Below are 16,126 nucleotides of genomic sequence, written 5' to 3' on the forward strand. Positions count from 1 at the left end.
GGGATTTATTATTCAACAGGAGAGATGCCGAGCATTATCTAGCTTTCGGATTTTGCTGATTTTCTTTACTTTGTGTGAAATGAATATTGAAATGGGGTTCGAATTAGTGGATGCACAATATAATGAAACTTGTTATCTTAGGTCTGGGAAATTTGATTAGAAACATCTGATAGGTGAGGTGATTGATTGATAGATACAAAAAAAATAATGAGTAGGTAAATCCAGATTGAAAATAATGAATACCGTAGTTGCAGTACTACTACAGTCATTCTGTAGTACACATCCACACTGGCCTTGAAGAAATGCTTTCCCTAATGTGAAAAACAACAACGTGCAGCCCACCTTCAGTATGCTGTCTCCCACCCACACTACACACTATCTCAAGAGTTTGGATTACCAATGCTTTCAGGCTCAACAAATTAGTATCTTTTATTCAAAGCCTGCTGTTGTTTCATTTCATTGATCCTCATTTTCTTCCATATCTTTGCTCTAGGCCTCTCTGCAATCCAGCAGCAGCAGCAGCAGCAGCAGCACTGTGCTCCTGCAGCTTCGTCCTTTACTACTCTGTGGCTGCAAAATTCTCTCATCAGTGTGACTCTGCAAAATGAGCCACAGACATTTGAATTAAACACAAAGCTGTCTCCAGGCATGAATGGATTTTTTCTTCATCTTAATTATACATACAAAGATAAGTGATTTACGTTTATCAAAACCTGCTGTCACTGCTGACATCAAGACTTTAACAAGTCGAGTGTGTATTCTAGTTAATGTCGCATGTTATGTGTTAGCATCATTAGGCAGAGAAATTGATTTCTAAGAAAAAGTAACAAGATAAAATATATATGTAAAGAATGCATCCAGTATCTTTGGACTTTGGTCTGTTTGTTTCCCACGAAACAATATTTGTTTGCAGTGAACAATAAAATGTTTTTAATGCCAAATATGTACAAACAAGTACACACGTGTGAAGAATAATTGATGTACCACAGAATAGAGGCCCAGTTGGCAGCAATTGCAGGCTTGAGAGCATGTAGGATGAAAAATGTGGCATCATTTACAAAACCGGTCTTCTATGGCTTCACGTTTTGGAACTGTCATTAGAAAATAAATACTTCCCAAAATGGCTGTTTTGCAGATTGTCATTATTTTTGTTGCATTTATTCTCCCTTTTTTACATTCAGAGGTCTACAGTGTCTGCTGCAGAGGAGCATCCTCAGCTAATGTCACTGCTATAGTAGCCAGGTATTCCAGTTGATCAGGACATGCTTTGGTTCATGCATGGTTCTTTAGTTATATTACACTCAAGATGATGAGCTTGTAACTTTAAAATTTGCAGTAGCGCCTATGGTTGCTTGCCAGGCTTCTGAGTTTTCTCACACAGACACAGATTTTTTTTTCCACGGAGGATGGACATATTCCAATTTCAAGGGAAGATTTAGTGCACTTTACAGATATAAGCCCTGAAGATGGGGCAGCATAAAAGTGATCACTTGTCACATTATACACAGTTGATGTCCATTCAGCTCAATTATGTGTCTGTAATATAAAAAACAAATGATTCTGAGAATAGGCACCTGTAAATGTTCTTTACTTATTTCATGATATTACCCTCATTATATTTTGATTATTTTGTGTCTGTGTGTTCACTCTTTACCATTGTGAGGATTTAAAAATGCTGATGTTCAAAGCAAATAATCGTACTATACATATATGCTGTGAACTATACAGTTGCTGTGTTTGTTTTACTAAATAAATACATATTAATCACACACACTGATTTTACAGGCTGTATACTGTTTTTCAGTAGTTTAGCCTGTTTTGCACCAGCTGCACCAGCTTCACGGCAGCTTAGCAACGCGGTTGCCGCGCAACGCAGAAGTTTCTGGTTTCAGTTCGGACCTTCATATTTTAAGGAGCAGATTGGGCGCAGGTGTGCGGTAAAACTAGAGGGTTTAACGCAGCGCTGAGTACAAAGTTAGCTTCCAAGGACCGTTAACTTTATTCCGTGTTGCTGCTGTTGGAGCACTTGCTGTGTTGAGGAGGATGTTTGTGTGGTTTTGTGTTTTTGTTTTTGCCGCTGGTCGATTTATAACCATCGGACAAGAGATGACCGGTGAGCCGATCAAAGTGTCCGTGAACAGCACCGAGGTTTTAACGGCTGCCCGGTTTGCTGTGAATGAATTCAACGAAGACAACACAGAAGAGACGTTTGCCTACAAAATACTGAGAATATCATCGGCCAAAGTTCAGGTAAAAGTCAGTTTATATGTCCTAATCTCTACAGAGATGGAAGGAGCAGATGCAGACAGTCTGTTTTGCACAGGTAGTTGCTGGAGTGAACTACATCCTAGAGGTGCAGCTGGGACGAACAGTGTGCAGGAGAAGCGACACGGCTGACAGTGAGCCATGTGCTCTCCAGTCTGAACCCAAGGCAAGTTCAAGACTTCAGCCTGTGCATAAACACACACACACACAGAACCCCACACAGGAGTCAAACTTAAACTAGTTTGACGGTAACACTTCCTATACTTTATAAATCATGATGATTTAATGCAGGATGCATCTGATTAAATCAGTTGTCATGCATTTCTTGGTGGTTCATTTAAAACCTGTGCATTAGATCCTCCCCTAAACACTGACATGGAGCAGCGTGATGGAAGAATCAGAGGACTTGATTTAATACATAGAGGGACACAAGTTAGGTTTCTTATTAGCTACACATGTGCCTTTGAGCCCCTGCAGGAAGAGTTTTGATTGATTGCTGATTTTATTATCACAGGTTGATCAATGCATTGGTTTAATTTTTTGTTTTTTGTAGTGGATGGGTGGATAGTGTGCTGGCTGAACCTTTTTTTTTTTTTAAAATTCACTATCAAAATGCATTAGGGTTTCTTTTTTCATATATAAATAATGTTCCGTAACGTCCATTGTATTGGGAAGTGTCTGTAAGTTCACACACCTGACCTTCAGAGCCGCTGCAACTGGCAACAAAAGTACAAGGGTTGACAGTTAAAATAGGCAGTTCACTAAAATGTACATATAACTTTGCCACTTTATTCTAGACACACAGGCCCATTGACTGTCAATACTTAAAGCATCTCATTTAGTTCTGACAATAAATGCTTTTAAAGAAAGACAAATTATATTTCAATATTTATTTCATCTGATAAATGTTGTTTGCTTTATGCCTGGCGTCATGTAAGTTAAGTATCCCTGAGTATTAAGTGTGTGATTTACACCATCAGGTGTTATTATTTTGTGTGCACTAAATGCACTAATTTGTTGTTTATTTCAGGAGTGCCAGTGCCACTTCATCGTTACAGAAATCCCTTGGGAAAATGTTACCATACTCACTAAAGAGGAGTGCTACTGAAATAAAGTAATACACTGATGTAGTGCTGCAGTTATCAATGAGCAGTGTTTTAGTGTGTTTATCTCACATTCCAGAAAGAGTGCTTATTAGCATATGGTACACACCCTGAATTTATAATGACATGATCATAAACTAGTGATTTCATTGGCTCCCATCTATGCCACTTGTTCCAACACTGAGCTGAATAAGTTCAGTGACCTGCACTCACTCTTTATTGTATATTGGAAAAAAAAAAAAAAAAAAGGGCATAATTATTCCAGTGACTGACCGGGGCAGCTTTACTGTGCCTCATCTCTCAGTGTGTGTCCTGGCAGCTGTAAGACCCAGTGCGTGTCAAGCTTGGTCAGACACATGGCTGCTAAACTGAGACGAGGCTACACCTCTCTCAACACTACGACTAGCCACAGTCTCCAGAAGGGCTCTGCATGGAGGATTACAGGCATTTTCAGATTACTGCTCAGCAAGACTGAACTGTCTGCTGCTCTGACCCCCTTTTTTTTAAATAAACAGCTCACTGATAGTGTGTTTGAACAAAGCTAAACAGCACAAGGGAATACTGTCACGTGCCATATGAGGATAAGTGAATGGGTGTAGTTAGCTTGGGGCAGCAGCGGTGTGTAAGACATTTGAAGGGGATGTGTTTTGGAATCATTTGCATGAGTTTACAATTAAATTACTACTCATGACTGACATAGTGTGAAGTGGTGTGAGGGCAAAAGGGGCAGCGTCTGTTTGGCTGTGATTACAGTAAACATCCGAATGGATAAGCGGTTCACACACCCTCATGCCCAGCCCATAATATCTTTAATTGTGTATGTCTTAATCAAACCAAGCAAAACATAAAGAATTGGCTGGCACAGGGGTTAGGAATGTGGGAGAAGTAGAGGGAGGGGGGTACTCCTTAACTAACACTGAAGCTCCAGTGCCAGGAGTATGCCCTGTCCATCTGCCATTCCACTAACCCACCCACCCACTGACACACTAACAGGTGCGTGCACACAGATACACGTGTGTTTACTGTGCACGCGCTTGCATACTCCACCCTGCACTCTGGCCCTACCCCTGTCCTCACTTAGCCTGGGCAGCAGATGGTGAGGGGTAAGGCTTGTAGCCCCCCTCCCTAGTCCAAGCCACCAGCCCATCACTCTGTATTTTTTCCCCCCACGAACACCACCCCACCCCTCTTTGTGTTGTTGAAGAGCCTGAGTGTTGAAAGGCGAGCCCCAGCTTGCCCCCCCCCCCCAACCCTCCCCACCTCCACCCACAAATCCTTGGCTGGCTGCCATTGGCGGGACTCAGTCAGGTGTCCTAATGCTTCAGTTAGGGGAGGAAACGCTGGTTAATCTGCCCATCGCGTGCCATCGGCCATGGCCTGGCCTCTTTGTGTCTGGCACCCCTCTGATCAAGTCCCTCCACCCCTTCATCTGTCTTTCCCCGTTCTCCTTCAACCCAGTTTCTCTACCCCAAGACAGTGTCATCCTTTCTGAAAGATCAACCCCTCTGCCTCTCAAGATGTGTTTACATTATTCATAAACAAATCCAGTAGTTTTGACAGTTATTCTACCTCACTGTTGATGGATGTGACCCATTTACTGTTGTGATCAGTCATTAAGTCATTCTTGATTTTGTGCTGACTCATCACAGGCATCCAGTATACCTGCAAATGCACCTTACAGGAAAAATGCTGGTCTTAAATATTATACTGTTCTTCATAACTCTTATGCCTATCTGCAATATAGTTTTCAGTGCTCATGGTGTGTTTTGGTGTTAACACACTCACTGATTTCTTTGGGAATCCCTAATTATAGTACCTAGTGTCTTTGTAAGCTACTGTAGGCCTATAATAGTTTCCTATTATTGGCCCATGATAGTTAAATAAAGTTTCCTGTAATTGTGACAATTTAAAGATCTTAGCACGTCATTGCATTTAAGTTTAATCTTTGCCACTTTATCATGACTTTTGTGTTTCAGCCTCAGTTATTCCATCTTCCAGGCTTTCCACCTATCTCATGATGCAGAGGCAGGATCACGGTGTTCTCTAGAAAGGTGCACCGCTCTGATTAGGATGAATAATGCTTAGATGCTTATTTGGAGGAGGCTGATATGGTGCGATTGCGTAACCAGAGAGGAGTCATTACCATTTGACCTCTGCTGACCTCCTTTTGGATTGACCCATGGTGTGGTCACCGCTCCGGAGCACAGGCAGGAATATGAGGTCAGAGTTCACAGTATCCTCAGCTGTGCTGTCACGGAAACAGCAGCGTTTGCTCTTCTGATGGTCAGCTTTAATCTGAGCACAGTGGGTTTTTTTCATTTGCTGTTTTGTCTCTTTTTTTAACTATGATAATGCTCCCCTAAACGTCCTGTTTGTAAATGCAGCTGCAAACAAACAGATATCGGGTATTAACTTATTGAAATACACATACATGTAATATATTCTAGGGATGATTCACAGCTTCTGTGCATTTTACCTGCGGTTTCATCCGTTACGTGCCCTGTTTGGGTCTTTGTTACGTGCACTCTGTGCAGAAAAGCTCAGATCCCCCCTGCTTCGGTGTTGTGACCAAAGCGCGGAGTCCGCCATTGTGGTCAATCGAAACACACCCGCGGTTTGTTTTTCCACTTCCTGTTTGTGACCAGTGTGCAGGGTTTCCTTGCAATCAGTGCAGTGGCGGGGGGATGAGAAAAAAAAATCAATACTTTCAATGTAATGTGTGGCCAATGGAATAAGAGAATGATTTATGTAGGGATGGCTACTCCCTGATTCAGATGGGATTTGTGTGACCGAATGAATGAAGGGAAGGAGGGGAGGTGGCACAGCGACCCCAAACAAGAAGAGCTATAAAAGGTTAAAAAACTGTGGTTTACTGCTGCTGATCATAGCACAGGTCCTCTCTTCACACTGCTGTCCCTCTTCTCTCTTTTCATCTCTCCAGCACACACACACACTCTCTGACTGTCCCGCCTAATCTTAGCGCTGTAGTATTATGAGACTAAAGACCGACAATACACACACAACACACACACCAGGAGTTTAGCAGGTTGTGGACCACCAGCCAAAAACAGCATATGTCCCTCTCCTCTACAGATTAATGAGGGCATGTTAATATTATGATACAGTGAGAGAGGAGGGGAGAGGGGCAAGGAATAGAGAGAGGTGGGAGATGAAAGGTAGAGGGAGAGCCTGGCAGACAGACTCAGAATCAGAGGGAAGCACGAGGCAAGAGGAACGAAAGCAAGTCTGCGAGGGAAGGAGGGAGCGAGCAAGTCTTGGAAAGAGACAGAAAGATGGAAGTGTGGAGGCGGGAAAGAGCGAGGACATAACAACCATAGAAAAAATGTGTGTGTGTGTGTGTGTTTGCTTTATTGCAGTGGCCCCACCTACCCCTCCATCCTGTTAAGGAGGCACAGTCCTAAGGAGGAGGGGTAGGATGGTAGGATCCCCTCCCTCAGCCACTGATACACACACATACTCTCTCTCTGGCTCATACACACACTCTGCTCTGTGAGGGAGCAGTCGCTGAAGAGCTCTGGATAGACCATGCAAGGTTCTGCAGGTGTCCCACCCTTCTCTCATGATCATGGATGCTCCAGGAGGTACAATTTGATTTGGTTTATCTTTCTGCCTTTAAAATGCTCATTCTCTTTCAGTTTAGTTTTCTTTTTCTTTCTCCTTCTTCATTCGTAGATTCCCTCTCTTCATGTTTCAGAGTAATCCGTGAGCCTCTGCTGCTTATGTGTTAGTGAGATTGCATGTGCGTTTGTGTGAGACTGTATGCGTGCTTGTCGGGTTGTTTACACGCTGTACAGTAGCCGCAGGTCTGACAACTTTAGCAGAGTGGATTCTATTAGCTACATGTGTTTTGTCTCAATTTATTTTATTATCCCATAATGTGTTTTTCAAAACAGGTTTTATAGGGGTCATGGCTTTAGTGGCTTGTTGCATTATTTAGTCTCGTATTTTATTTTTATTGGCACTCAACTCTTAAGGGTGGAGGGAGACAAAGCGCATTATGTATGCCCTGTGTACACCCTCAATATGCGTATTCACGATGTTTGGGTAGAGGCTTTCAGTCAAATCAGGTCTAGTAGAAATACATGAGAATTGTCTTTTTGGGCACAACAGTAATAAGGGAGACTAAGTTTCTGTAGCACTATTCCTCAGAGTAAAATAATATAAACTATTAATTAAGTTGTTCAGTGCTGTATATTTTTGATGTATCATCCTAAAAAGTAGATTTAAGTGTTGTGAAAGACTTAATTGGTCAAAGGCTGGACTTATTTACATCATATGTTTGAGAGAAATTAGGATAATAGCCCAAAAAATGGCTAATAATCCCACAGAGTGTGTAAGGGGGAGAGCACATGTCTTGCATGTAACGTGGTGTATTGGCAAACACCCAATACACCCCTCATCTGCACACGCAAGTGATGGAGGTGCAGCAAAAAGCAACACTTGCATTATACTTTTATTCAGATATTAACTGTGGATATATTTTGATATTGAACCAATTCCTGAGTAGCTTATTTATTGAAAAACATTTATATTGCCTGATTTTGCTGTGCTTGGATAAAAATGCTTTTATAGTGATGGGGTTTAGTCCAAACAGTAGAGAACAGAATTCCTAAAGGAAAAATGCTTTTGCTCATTTTTGTAGGTTTTGTTTGTTTGACTTTACACTCTGTAAATGACCATATTTACTTTACCTATGTTATAATTTTCTCGGCAGCCCTTTATTAGTGTTTTTCAAAGTCTGTCCAGATGAGGTCATTGCATCCCTGTTTGCAAATCAAATTGGTGGCCATTTGTCCAAACAGACCTGACAAATAACCTCCAAATCCATCCTGCAAAGCTGTTCTTTCCACCATATCTACTCCTCATCCTTTTCTTCTGCTCATCCTTTAGGTTAAAGCAGTGTTCTCCTCCCCCTCTTTTTTAAGGCTTGTATTGACCTGTTAATAGTATTATCCACAGAGCGTGTGGCGGGGCCAGGGTCACATCCCTGTAGGGTTTGGATGGTCAGCCCTTTGGCCACAGTTTGGCCAATAGGACCTGAGCTGTGGTCATCCTTCAATCTAGCTTCTTTCAAAGCAGAGGTCACATGAGTCAGAGGGTAATAAGTTTAACCCCTAGAGGGGTAAAAAGTCAGAGGTCACAAACAAGGCTATAGGGAGAAGGTTTGCATCATCAATCAGTGGCACTCCTGGTTATATCTGTGCATATCGATGACATGCTCGTTTCTGCCAATCTAATTTGCATGGCTTGCTAAGCACAAAGGGGCAGCTATTAAAATCATATAAATGTGAAGGTAAACAAGATTGGTATAGCAAAGATGCGGACGGAGTGTACCTTTGTAAGTGGTAATATTGCTTGGCTAATATACCCAAAAATGTTTTAAAGACAAAAATATTTAACTGCAGGATCAGGTGGTGACAAACATTTTAATGCAATGTGTTTTTTCATTATGCACTAAATTTAAACCACTGATCTATCAATGTCGATAATGTATCCAAAGCTCTTTTGTGCTCCACCTATACTAATCTGCATCGCACTCTTTAAACTAAGATAATATCAATATTTTGATCCGTCTTCCTTCTTGCGGGAAAATAGTAATCATGTCGATAGTTCTTCATGATGGTTTGATGTGAATAATTGTAGGTTCATTTGAAGGGGTGTGGCCGTTTCAGTGAATTTCCACAGTTTCCCCGTCAGTATACTCCACAGCCTCACATGCACACTAAATATTCAGCCGTCTAAGGGGGATGTCCCTCGATGTTAGTGCAACAATCCCTTTAAATTCTGCTGTACATGAGCAAGGATACTTTCTTTTATAACTGAAATGGTGCTGTGCTGATGTTTCAGCATCTCCCAGAGGTCTCCTCTCCCTGGCTGATGTTAGCGATGTGTCAGCATTAAGCTAGGCCTGCCTGCTAGGCTGCTGGGGCCGTGGTGGCGTCCAGCCCAGCCTGGCCAAATGCCAGACCAGACATGTCTTGGCACCTGACAACAGAGACGTGAAAGGATCAAGGGTTTGGTGAAAATATGCTCCTACAGAATGCAGTATTGTTGATTTCTATAGGACCAAATATATATAATATATACTTATGCATATTTGTAAAGAATTTGAAGATGAAAGATTTTCTTCTTTTTCTTTCTTTCAACAGTGTGAGAAAAAGATGGGTGAGAGCAGGCCCTGAAAGAGGACATGTGAGGTCAAACTCCAAACCACGCTGTCATACTTACAGTACATGGTACGTCCTTTTGCCAAATGAGCCACTGTAACAGACCCATTGCGTGCTATTACTGTAAGGTTCAATTGACTCACACATTACATATATGGCTTGTGGTGCATATGTGTTGGGCTGAGCACACTATACAATTTGTTGCATGCCATTAAGTGTGTGAATAAGAGAGATGTACATGTTGCTCAGTCAGCTATTGCACAGACAGAGACCATCAATCACAAATGCACGGTGAACTGCATTGCTCTTTTGCTAGTCCCTCAAGTCTGCTCACGGAGCTGGAATTACACAGCACTTTACCTGCAACACTGCATTTTTCCGGACTTTTGTCCTAATCGTGTGCCATAACTCATGCAACACATTTGTGCCGTGCCATAGTATTTTAAACTATGGTGCAAGATGTGCAATTGTATGGCACAACATTTAGGTCAGCGTCACACAGTTTCTAACGAGCTTTGATTCTGTACATATAATAAGTCTAATGGCTGTAGCTGCCACCTGTCTTAAAGTATCAGAGTAATGTATAGCATAAAAACAGAGGATGTAAGCTGAGTGCAGCGTATGTTATCGGGGTTTTTACTGCTGCTGTAACTACTGTAAGCCTTATTAGCCTCCCAATATGGCTTCTCTTTGCCTGCCTGACATCTTGTTTCCCTGCATGTACCTGCTGTCAGCTACTAAAGAGCTCTGTTACCCTAAATGAATTGCCTGTAATTTTCACTCCTGTTTATTGTCCGTATGCAGATTCTTCCTTCCCTTGTAACTTTGCCCACTATTAATCCTTTTGTTCTGTAAAATGGCATAAAACGTCAAAAATCTCATAAATGTTCATCAGTATAATTGATAAACTCACCAAAGATGAGCATTAAGACCTTGGAGTTTTTAATAACAGGAGGGATCTTTACATTTCGCAGGATTGGTGAGAGAGTTTTGGAGTCTGCATTTGATAAACTGCATGTGGACTGGTTATTGTAATGATAAGAGGTGATCAATCGTGTGGTCAAAGTTTTGTCTTTCAGGCATAGTGTGACCAGAAAGGTTTGCTTCAATTTTGAACTAAAACAGTATCTCCATGGTAGGAGTGTCTATTCAGACACCAACCGTTACGTCTTTTTTTCCAGATGAATATAGAAAGAACTTCCCCTCTGATGGGTCGTTACTAAAGTAATGTAGCGCCCGGCCTGGGTTGACAAGAAATGCTCTTTACAAAGGTCATGTATTACTGCTTGCTATGTTGTGATGTGGCCAATAAAACAGCCAATAACTGACTGTGAAACTTGATTAGAATACTTTGTCAAGGGTGTTATGTTCAGGATTAAAATAAACATTTAAGGAACTATTATTTCCCTCTTCCTGAAACTAAATTTAAATAATGATTAAAATAAGTTGATAAACTGATGATGAAATAAATATTTAGCTTCTTAATGTACAGTAGCCCATATAGTTAGAGGGTGAATTCAGAGACTTCGCTCATCACTTACATACACCCAACACGTGGCCATGTTAATGGCATGTAGGCGAGATTTAATAGTACATAATGACAGATTGAAAGGCATCACACAACAAGAAGTGCTTATATTTCATTCACAGGGACACACAAAACGGGATGCAACACCAGCATGGTGATATTCACCTTTTTTCGAAAGATATGTTTTTGGTTTGTTAATTTTGGCAATCTTGTTTTTAAGTAAGGAAAGATATTTATACGATTGTGAGATCGTTATTATTTAGTCGCTATAGTATGTATTAAATATAGGTGATGAACAAGGAGACCTTGGTGTGATCAGGGGTCTGGAACTGAATGTTCCATAGGAAAAGGCCGACCGTCCAATGGGCCTAAATTGACTCCAGGCTCATTTACATGAGACATAAATTCACATTAATAGGAGAAAATTGCTCATGTGGTTGATACACAGGGGCATGTGAAATTATAATTGTGGTCGGTGTGTGTGTGTAGATTGCAGGGTTGTAAGATTGAAGGGATGTGTGGAGGAATTATGCATCCAATAACAGAGATGGGATGTAAATATGGTCAGGACAGCCAGGGCTCTGATGTGCCATCGGGCCATTTGATATGAGGCTACAGTGCAGAGGCTAAATGGCAGCCAGCCTTCACGGTGTAATGCAGAAGTGTTTTATTTGAAGTTAAGTAGCTCATCTAAAAATGTGTTTTGTTTGCCAGGAGATTGTTTTTGTCTGGATAAGATGGGTGGCATTCCATCTAATTTCTAATCAGGGACAATGTCTCTAAATATCTTAAAGGCACAACAGTCCAAAAGCAGCAAATTTAAAACAATTGGAAAGACTGGAAAAAGAGACTATATGTAATCTTGGTTAAAAAGATTACTTAAAATCTTTCTGTCGATCAACTTCTTGCAGCTTAATGTAAATCCATGATAAGTAATATATTTTCATGTCATATACCGGCTGGTTACTTAAATGATTGTGCACACTATTTTATTCCACCATCTTACTCTGACAAATGTTGTTCTGCCCTCTCATCGTCCTACTATCCCTCTCACCCTCCCTTTCTTGGTGCATTTTTTCCCCCTTCACCTCTACAGAAGGGCTCCTAACGGAAAGGCTGGGACAAATACACATGCTGTCACATCAGCTCATGGAGATCCCAATTGTTTTTAGCCAATGTGCAACTCTCAGGGGTCTACGGGTTGCCTGTATGTCCCAGCATGGCTTCATATACACATACAGCCCCACATGCTTTCACACAACTCCCGCACACCACGCCACACTCAGATTTACTGACTCATATTGTACACATATAGCACTATTTCTAATTTTGTATCTGAATGTCACCACATGTCATTCAGTGCAAACTGGACCATCAACAAACAGTACAATATAGCTCACCAGGAGGCCCCTTACAGACCTGTTTCATAATTTGGACTGCGCTGTCCATTGTATCGGCCCCCTTTGATAAATTTACCTCCAACTGACACAATGCGGAGGGCTTTTTGTTAGAGCAGGACAATTGTCTTTACAGTGAAGGTCCTGGACATTAATGAAGTGCTAAAGCACACACATTAGCTACAGGGCACGAAGGTTGCTTCTAACATTAGATGACAGCTAACGGAGCTGGAAACACTATGAAAGGATGGAGACCATAGTTCATGTGCTGATATCATTACTTTACTGTAAACTGCTGAATGTTCAAGTCACTATAACATAACAATAATGTTAAAAAAATGAAATACTGTATTGCTGAGTCATAGACAAAGATTAATTGAAGCAAACAATGATTTGTAGTTTAAGTGGTCAGGAGAGTAAGATCAGCGATATGCAGCTTTATGACTCAACACAGAGATGAACTGTATTATATTTCCAGGCCTAACATGGGACTAATATGAATGTTCCTTTTCTTTAAAAATGACTTATTTTGTGAAAACATATGATTTTGTAGTCATAGTGGAGCAATGACACTATTCACGTGTCCCCAGTATTAAGGGTAGATGAACCATTTTTCTTTTTTTCATCACTGCCTTGTAAGATCATATAGCCAGGCTGCAGATTAGCAAGTACAAAATTCAATTGTATTTTAATCCTAAGTGACAGCTGTTTTGCTGATAGTCTAGATTGCATATTTCTTACATATTTCTCTCTGAAAACGTAATTACAGTAAGTGGATTATTAGTACTATTCACTGCAAAGGTTTCAACCTGGTCTGCCTTAAAACACTTTACAGAGAAGTTGGTCATAAGTGAGAGTTTTCTTGAATTTATAGAGTTGATGTCAGATGATTGGAATTGTTTTACACTCTTTCTTAATAGCAGTGTTGCATGTTTTATGCTAAACTGTTGGGGGACAGGTTGGGGGGCCTCATGATGTTGGGACAGATGGCATTTAGCTCTAGCTGTGCTGAGCTCAGTGGGACCCGAAGCTTAAGAGGTTAGGCCTGTCAAAACCACTCTGTTCATTCACCGCCTAACAAAGTGTGGACTGTCAGCCTGTTCCGTTTAATAAACTTAAGATTTTTCTTTTGTCAACGCCCGAGCAACACTTTGCAACTCGATGACCCGAATATCCCAACATACACTCAAGCTCAATGGAAAAGATGGCACCTCTGGCTAAAGCCTCACCAAAATGTGTGGACATATGTCTGGTCGGGTCAGTTAAACTGCAGTAGCTGATAGCATTTTGTTAATTTAAACATAATAATAAGGTTGGGTCAGAAGGCTTTTTCCATTATCATGTATGCATAGGGGTGTCCAATGTGTAGGCATATCACATGTTATGTGCGTTTGTTAGAATCCAGCATTGAAAATAACAAACAGTATAAGGTATTTAACCTTATCAATATGATGCTTCTATTTAATTCTGGTTTTTCATTGGCTGTGTGATGTAGACAGGAAAGAGAGGAGGATGTAACCGGACACTGAGGAGGCTCCTGGTATATGGCCTCAATTGCTCTGCCACCATATTCTGCATTTTTGTGCCACTCTTTACTGAAGTCTAGAGAAAATGTGTAATTTTGTATGCATGTTTCACCACTAGAGGGAGACATACTGTAATATCCAGAGGGATTCTCTACAACACTGTACATTTCTACCACACACTTAGACTGCTCCTTCACACTCAAAACTTATACAACATAATACTTGCATTAATTTGTAAGAATAGCCTGAACCCTTTCTGTGATCATGCAGAGTTAAGTAAACATGTTTAATCTTGTGTCACCTTGCACTCCCCTTTCCCCCCCAACTCTCAATTTGTTTCAGTGTTCTCTGGGGTCAAAGGCTGAAGGCTGGTGAGTGGTGACCTGAGTGAGAGGCCAGGATGACATCTGACCTCTAACTGGGTGTGCAGCTGACCCTGGAGGATACGGCTCAACAATGGGAGGCACGTGCCTTGGCCTTGTCACTATGGTAACACAAGACCTTTTGGGGAACATTGGAAGGGGGGAGGGTGGGAGGGGGTCAAAGCTCAGTCTTTATCCTGATCAGTGTTAACCATCTGCTGCCAATTGACTCTTATAGATATAACACATACCCACCACAGAACAGCACGTGTAATAGAGAGAAAGGGCACGGGTAGGAAATCTTTAAGGGCTGACTGGGTAATCTCTGCAGGCAACTGTGATGGTGCTTCATATTCTCACAATCACCTGGAGAGATTCTGCAGTTGGTTTTAAAATAAACAGCTAATCTATGCCACTGTAAGATCTGCATTAAAACTAGAATTCCTTGTCATGTTTAAGCAATGTATTTCATCTCTCATGCAGAATGTTAGTTTTTGAGCCAGCCTTTGGTAAACAATGTGGTCTCCTCCTGTCTGCCTACATCAGCCTGTGATCAAAGAGGGTTTTCACACTCTAGCTTAAGGTAATGATCATTGCACAATAGAAGTGCTGCTGGCATGTGATGGCTTCACTTAATCTTTTTTTTATGCCTGACTGTAACAAGTCAAAACAATCAATGATTGGTTGAAAGAAGAAAAAGAGGGTCAATCACTGATCTGCGGCCGTGAATGAGGGCCAACAGGTGCAGTCCACCTGGAAGACAACACGTTTCACACTTTATGCTCTTTGATGCTAGGACAGCTGCACAGTTGCACACAATATATTACTCATAATATGCTGTGCAATGTAATTTTCAGCACGTGCATTTTTTTATCATTACTACACCCGACCCTGCCAGAGTCCTTAACCCACTTCTCCCCCTCCTGCCCTTCTCATTTTTTTTCCATCTCATCCCCTTCTACTTGTGTTCTGCTGTGTTTTGGTAAAATCTCAGCTGGCAACTGTGAGTCGTTCACTAGCTGCTCTCACAATGGCCTCTGGGATTATGCTAAACGTAGCGCCTCGGCTGCTCTCAAATCGACCGGCGTCAGCGACGCCCTTTGGAGCACACAGGAGAGAGATGGAAGACTCTCAATGAAGATGTCACTGCAATTACACAAGCGCATTTCACAGACACCCTCTATGTCTGCTCTTCCTTCTCTCACATCCCCGTCCCCACTTTAAAAAAAAAAAAAAAAAAAATCTTTTCGACAGTCTTTTGAAGTGCAGCCTCATCTCTTGCAGCTCTTTCATAATGCATGCCCATTTTGAATTTGCATGAATTCACTTTCCAGATGCTTCTGCTGCCATCTTGACTTACGATGATGCGTACTGTACAGTAGTGGCCTTTGTAGTATCACAGGATGAAAAGAATAATGGCTTGTTGTGGGTTCCTTTTTGTCTCACCTCTCTCGCCACATACAGTAGAAGGTGTGTTTTAAATTATTCAGCTTCATTTGTAGCTGCATTGACAGTGGGGCAAGGGAAGAACTTTCTGATGCGGATGATACTGCATCAGGAACTGATTGGCTGATGCTTAATTGTCAACAGTACCTGATGCATTGCCTTCAACATCAAAAGAAACGTCACAAAATTCTGGCTCCACTTTAGTATAAAGTAAAGAATTGAAACTGTAAAGATCAGCTGATTCTACCTAGTGTTCCTTATACACATGCCATGTGGTTACTCCAGAAGTACGGTGTGTGCATGCACGTCTA

Source organism: Parambassis ranga, chromosome 15 (genome assembly GCF_900634625.1).
Source record: "Parambassis ranga chromosome 15, fParRan2.1, whole genome shotgun sequence".
Classification (NCBI taxonomy): Eukaryota; Metazoa; Chordata; class Actinopteri; family Ambassidae; genus Parambassis; species Parambassis ranga.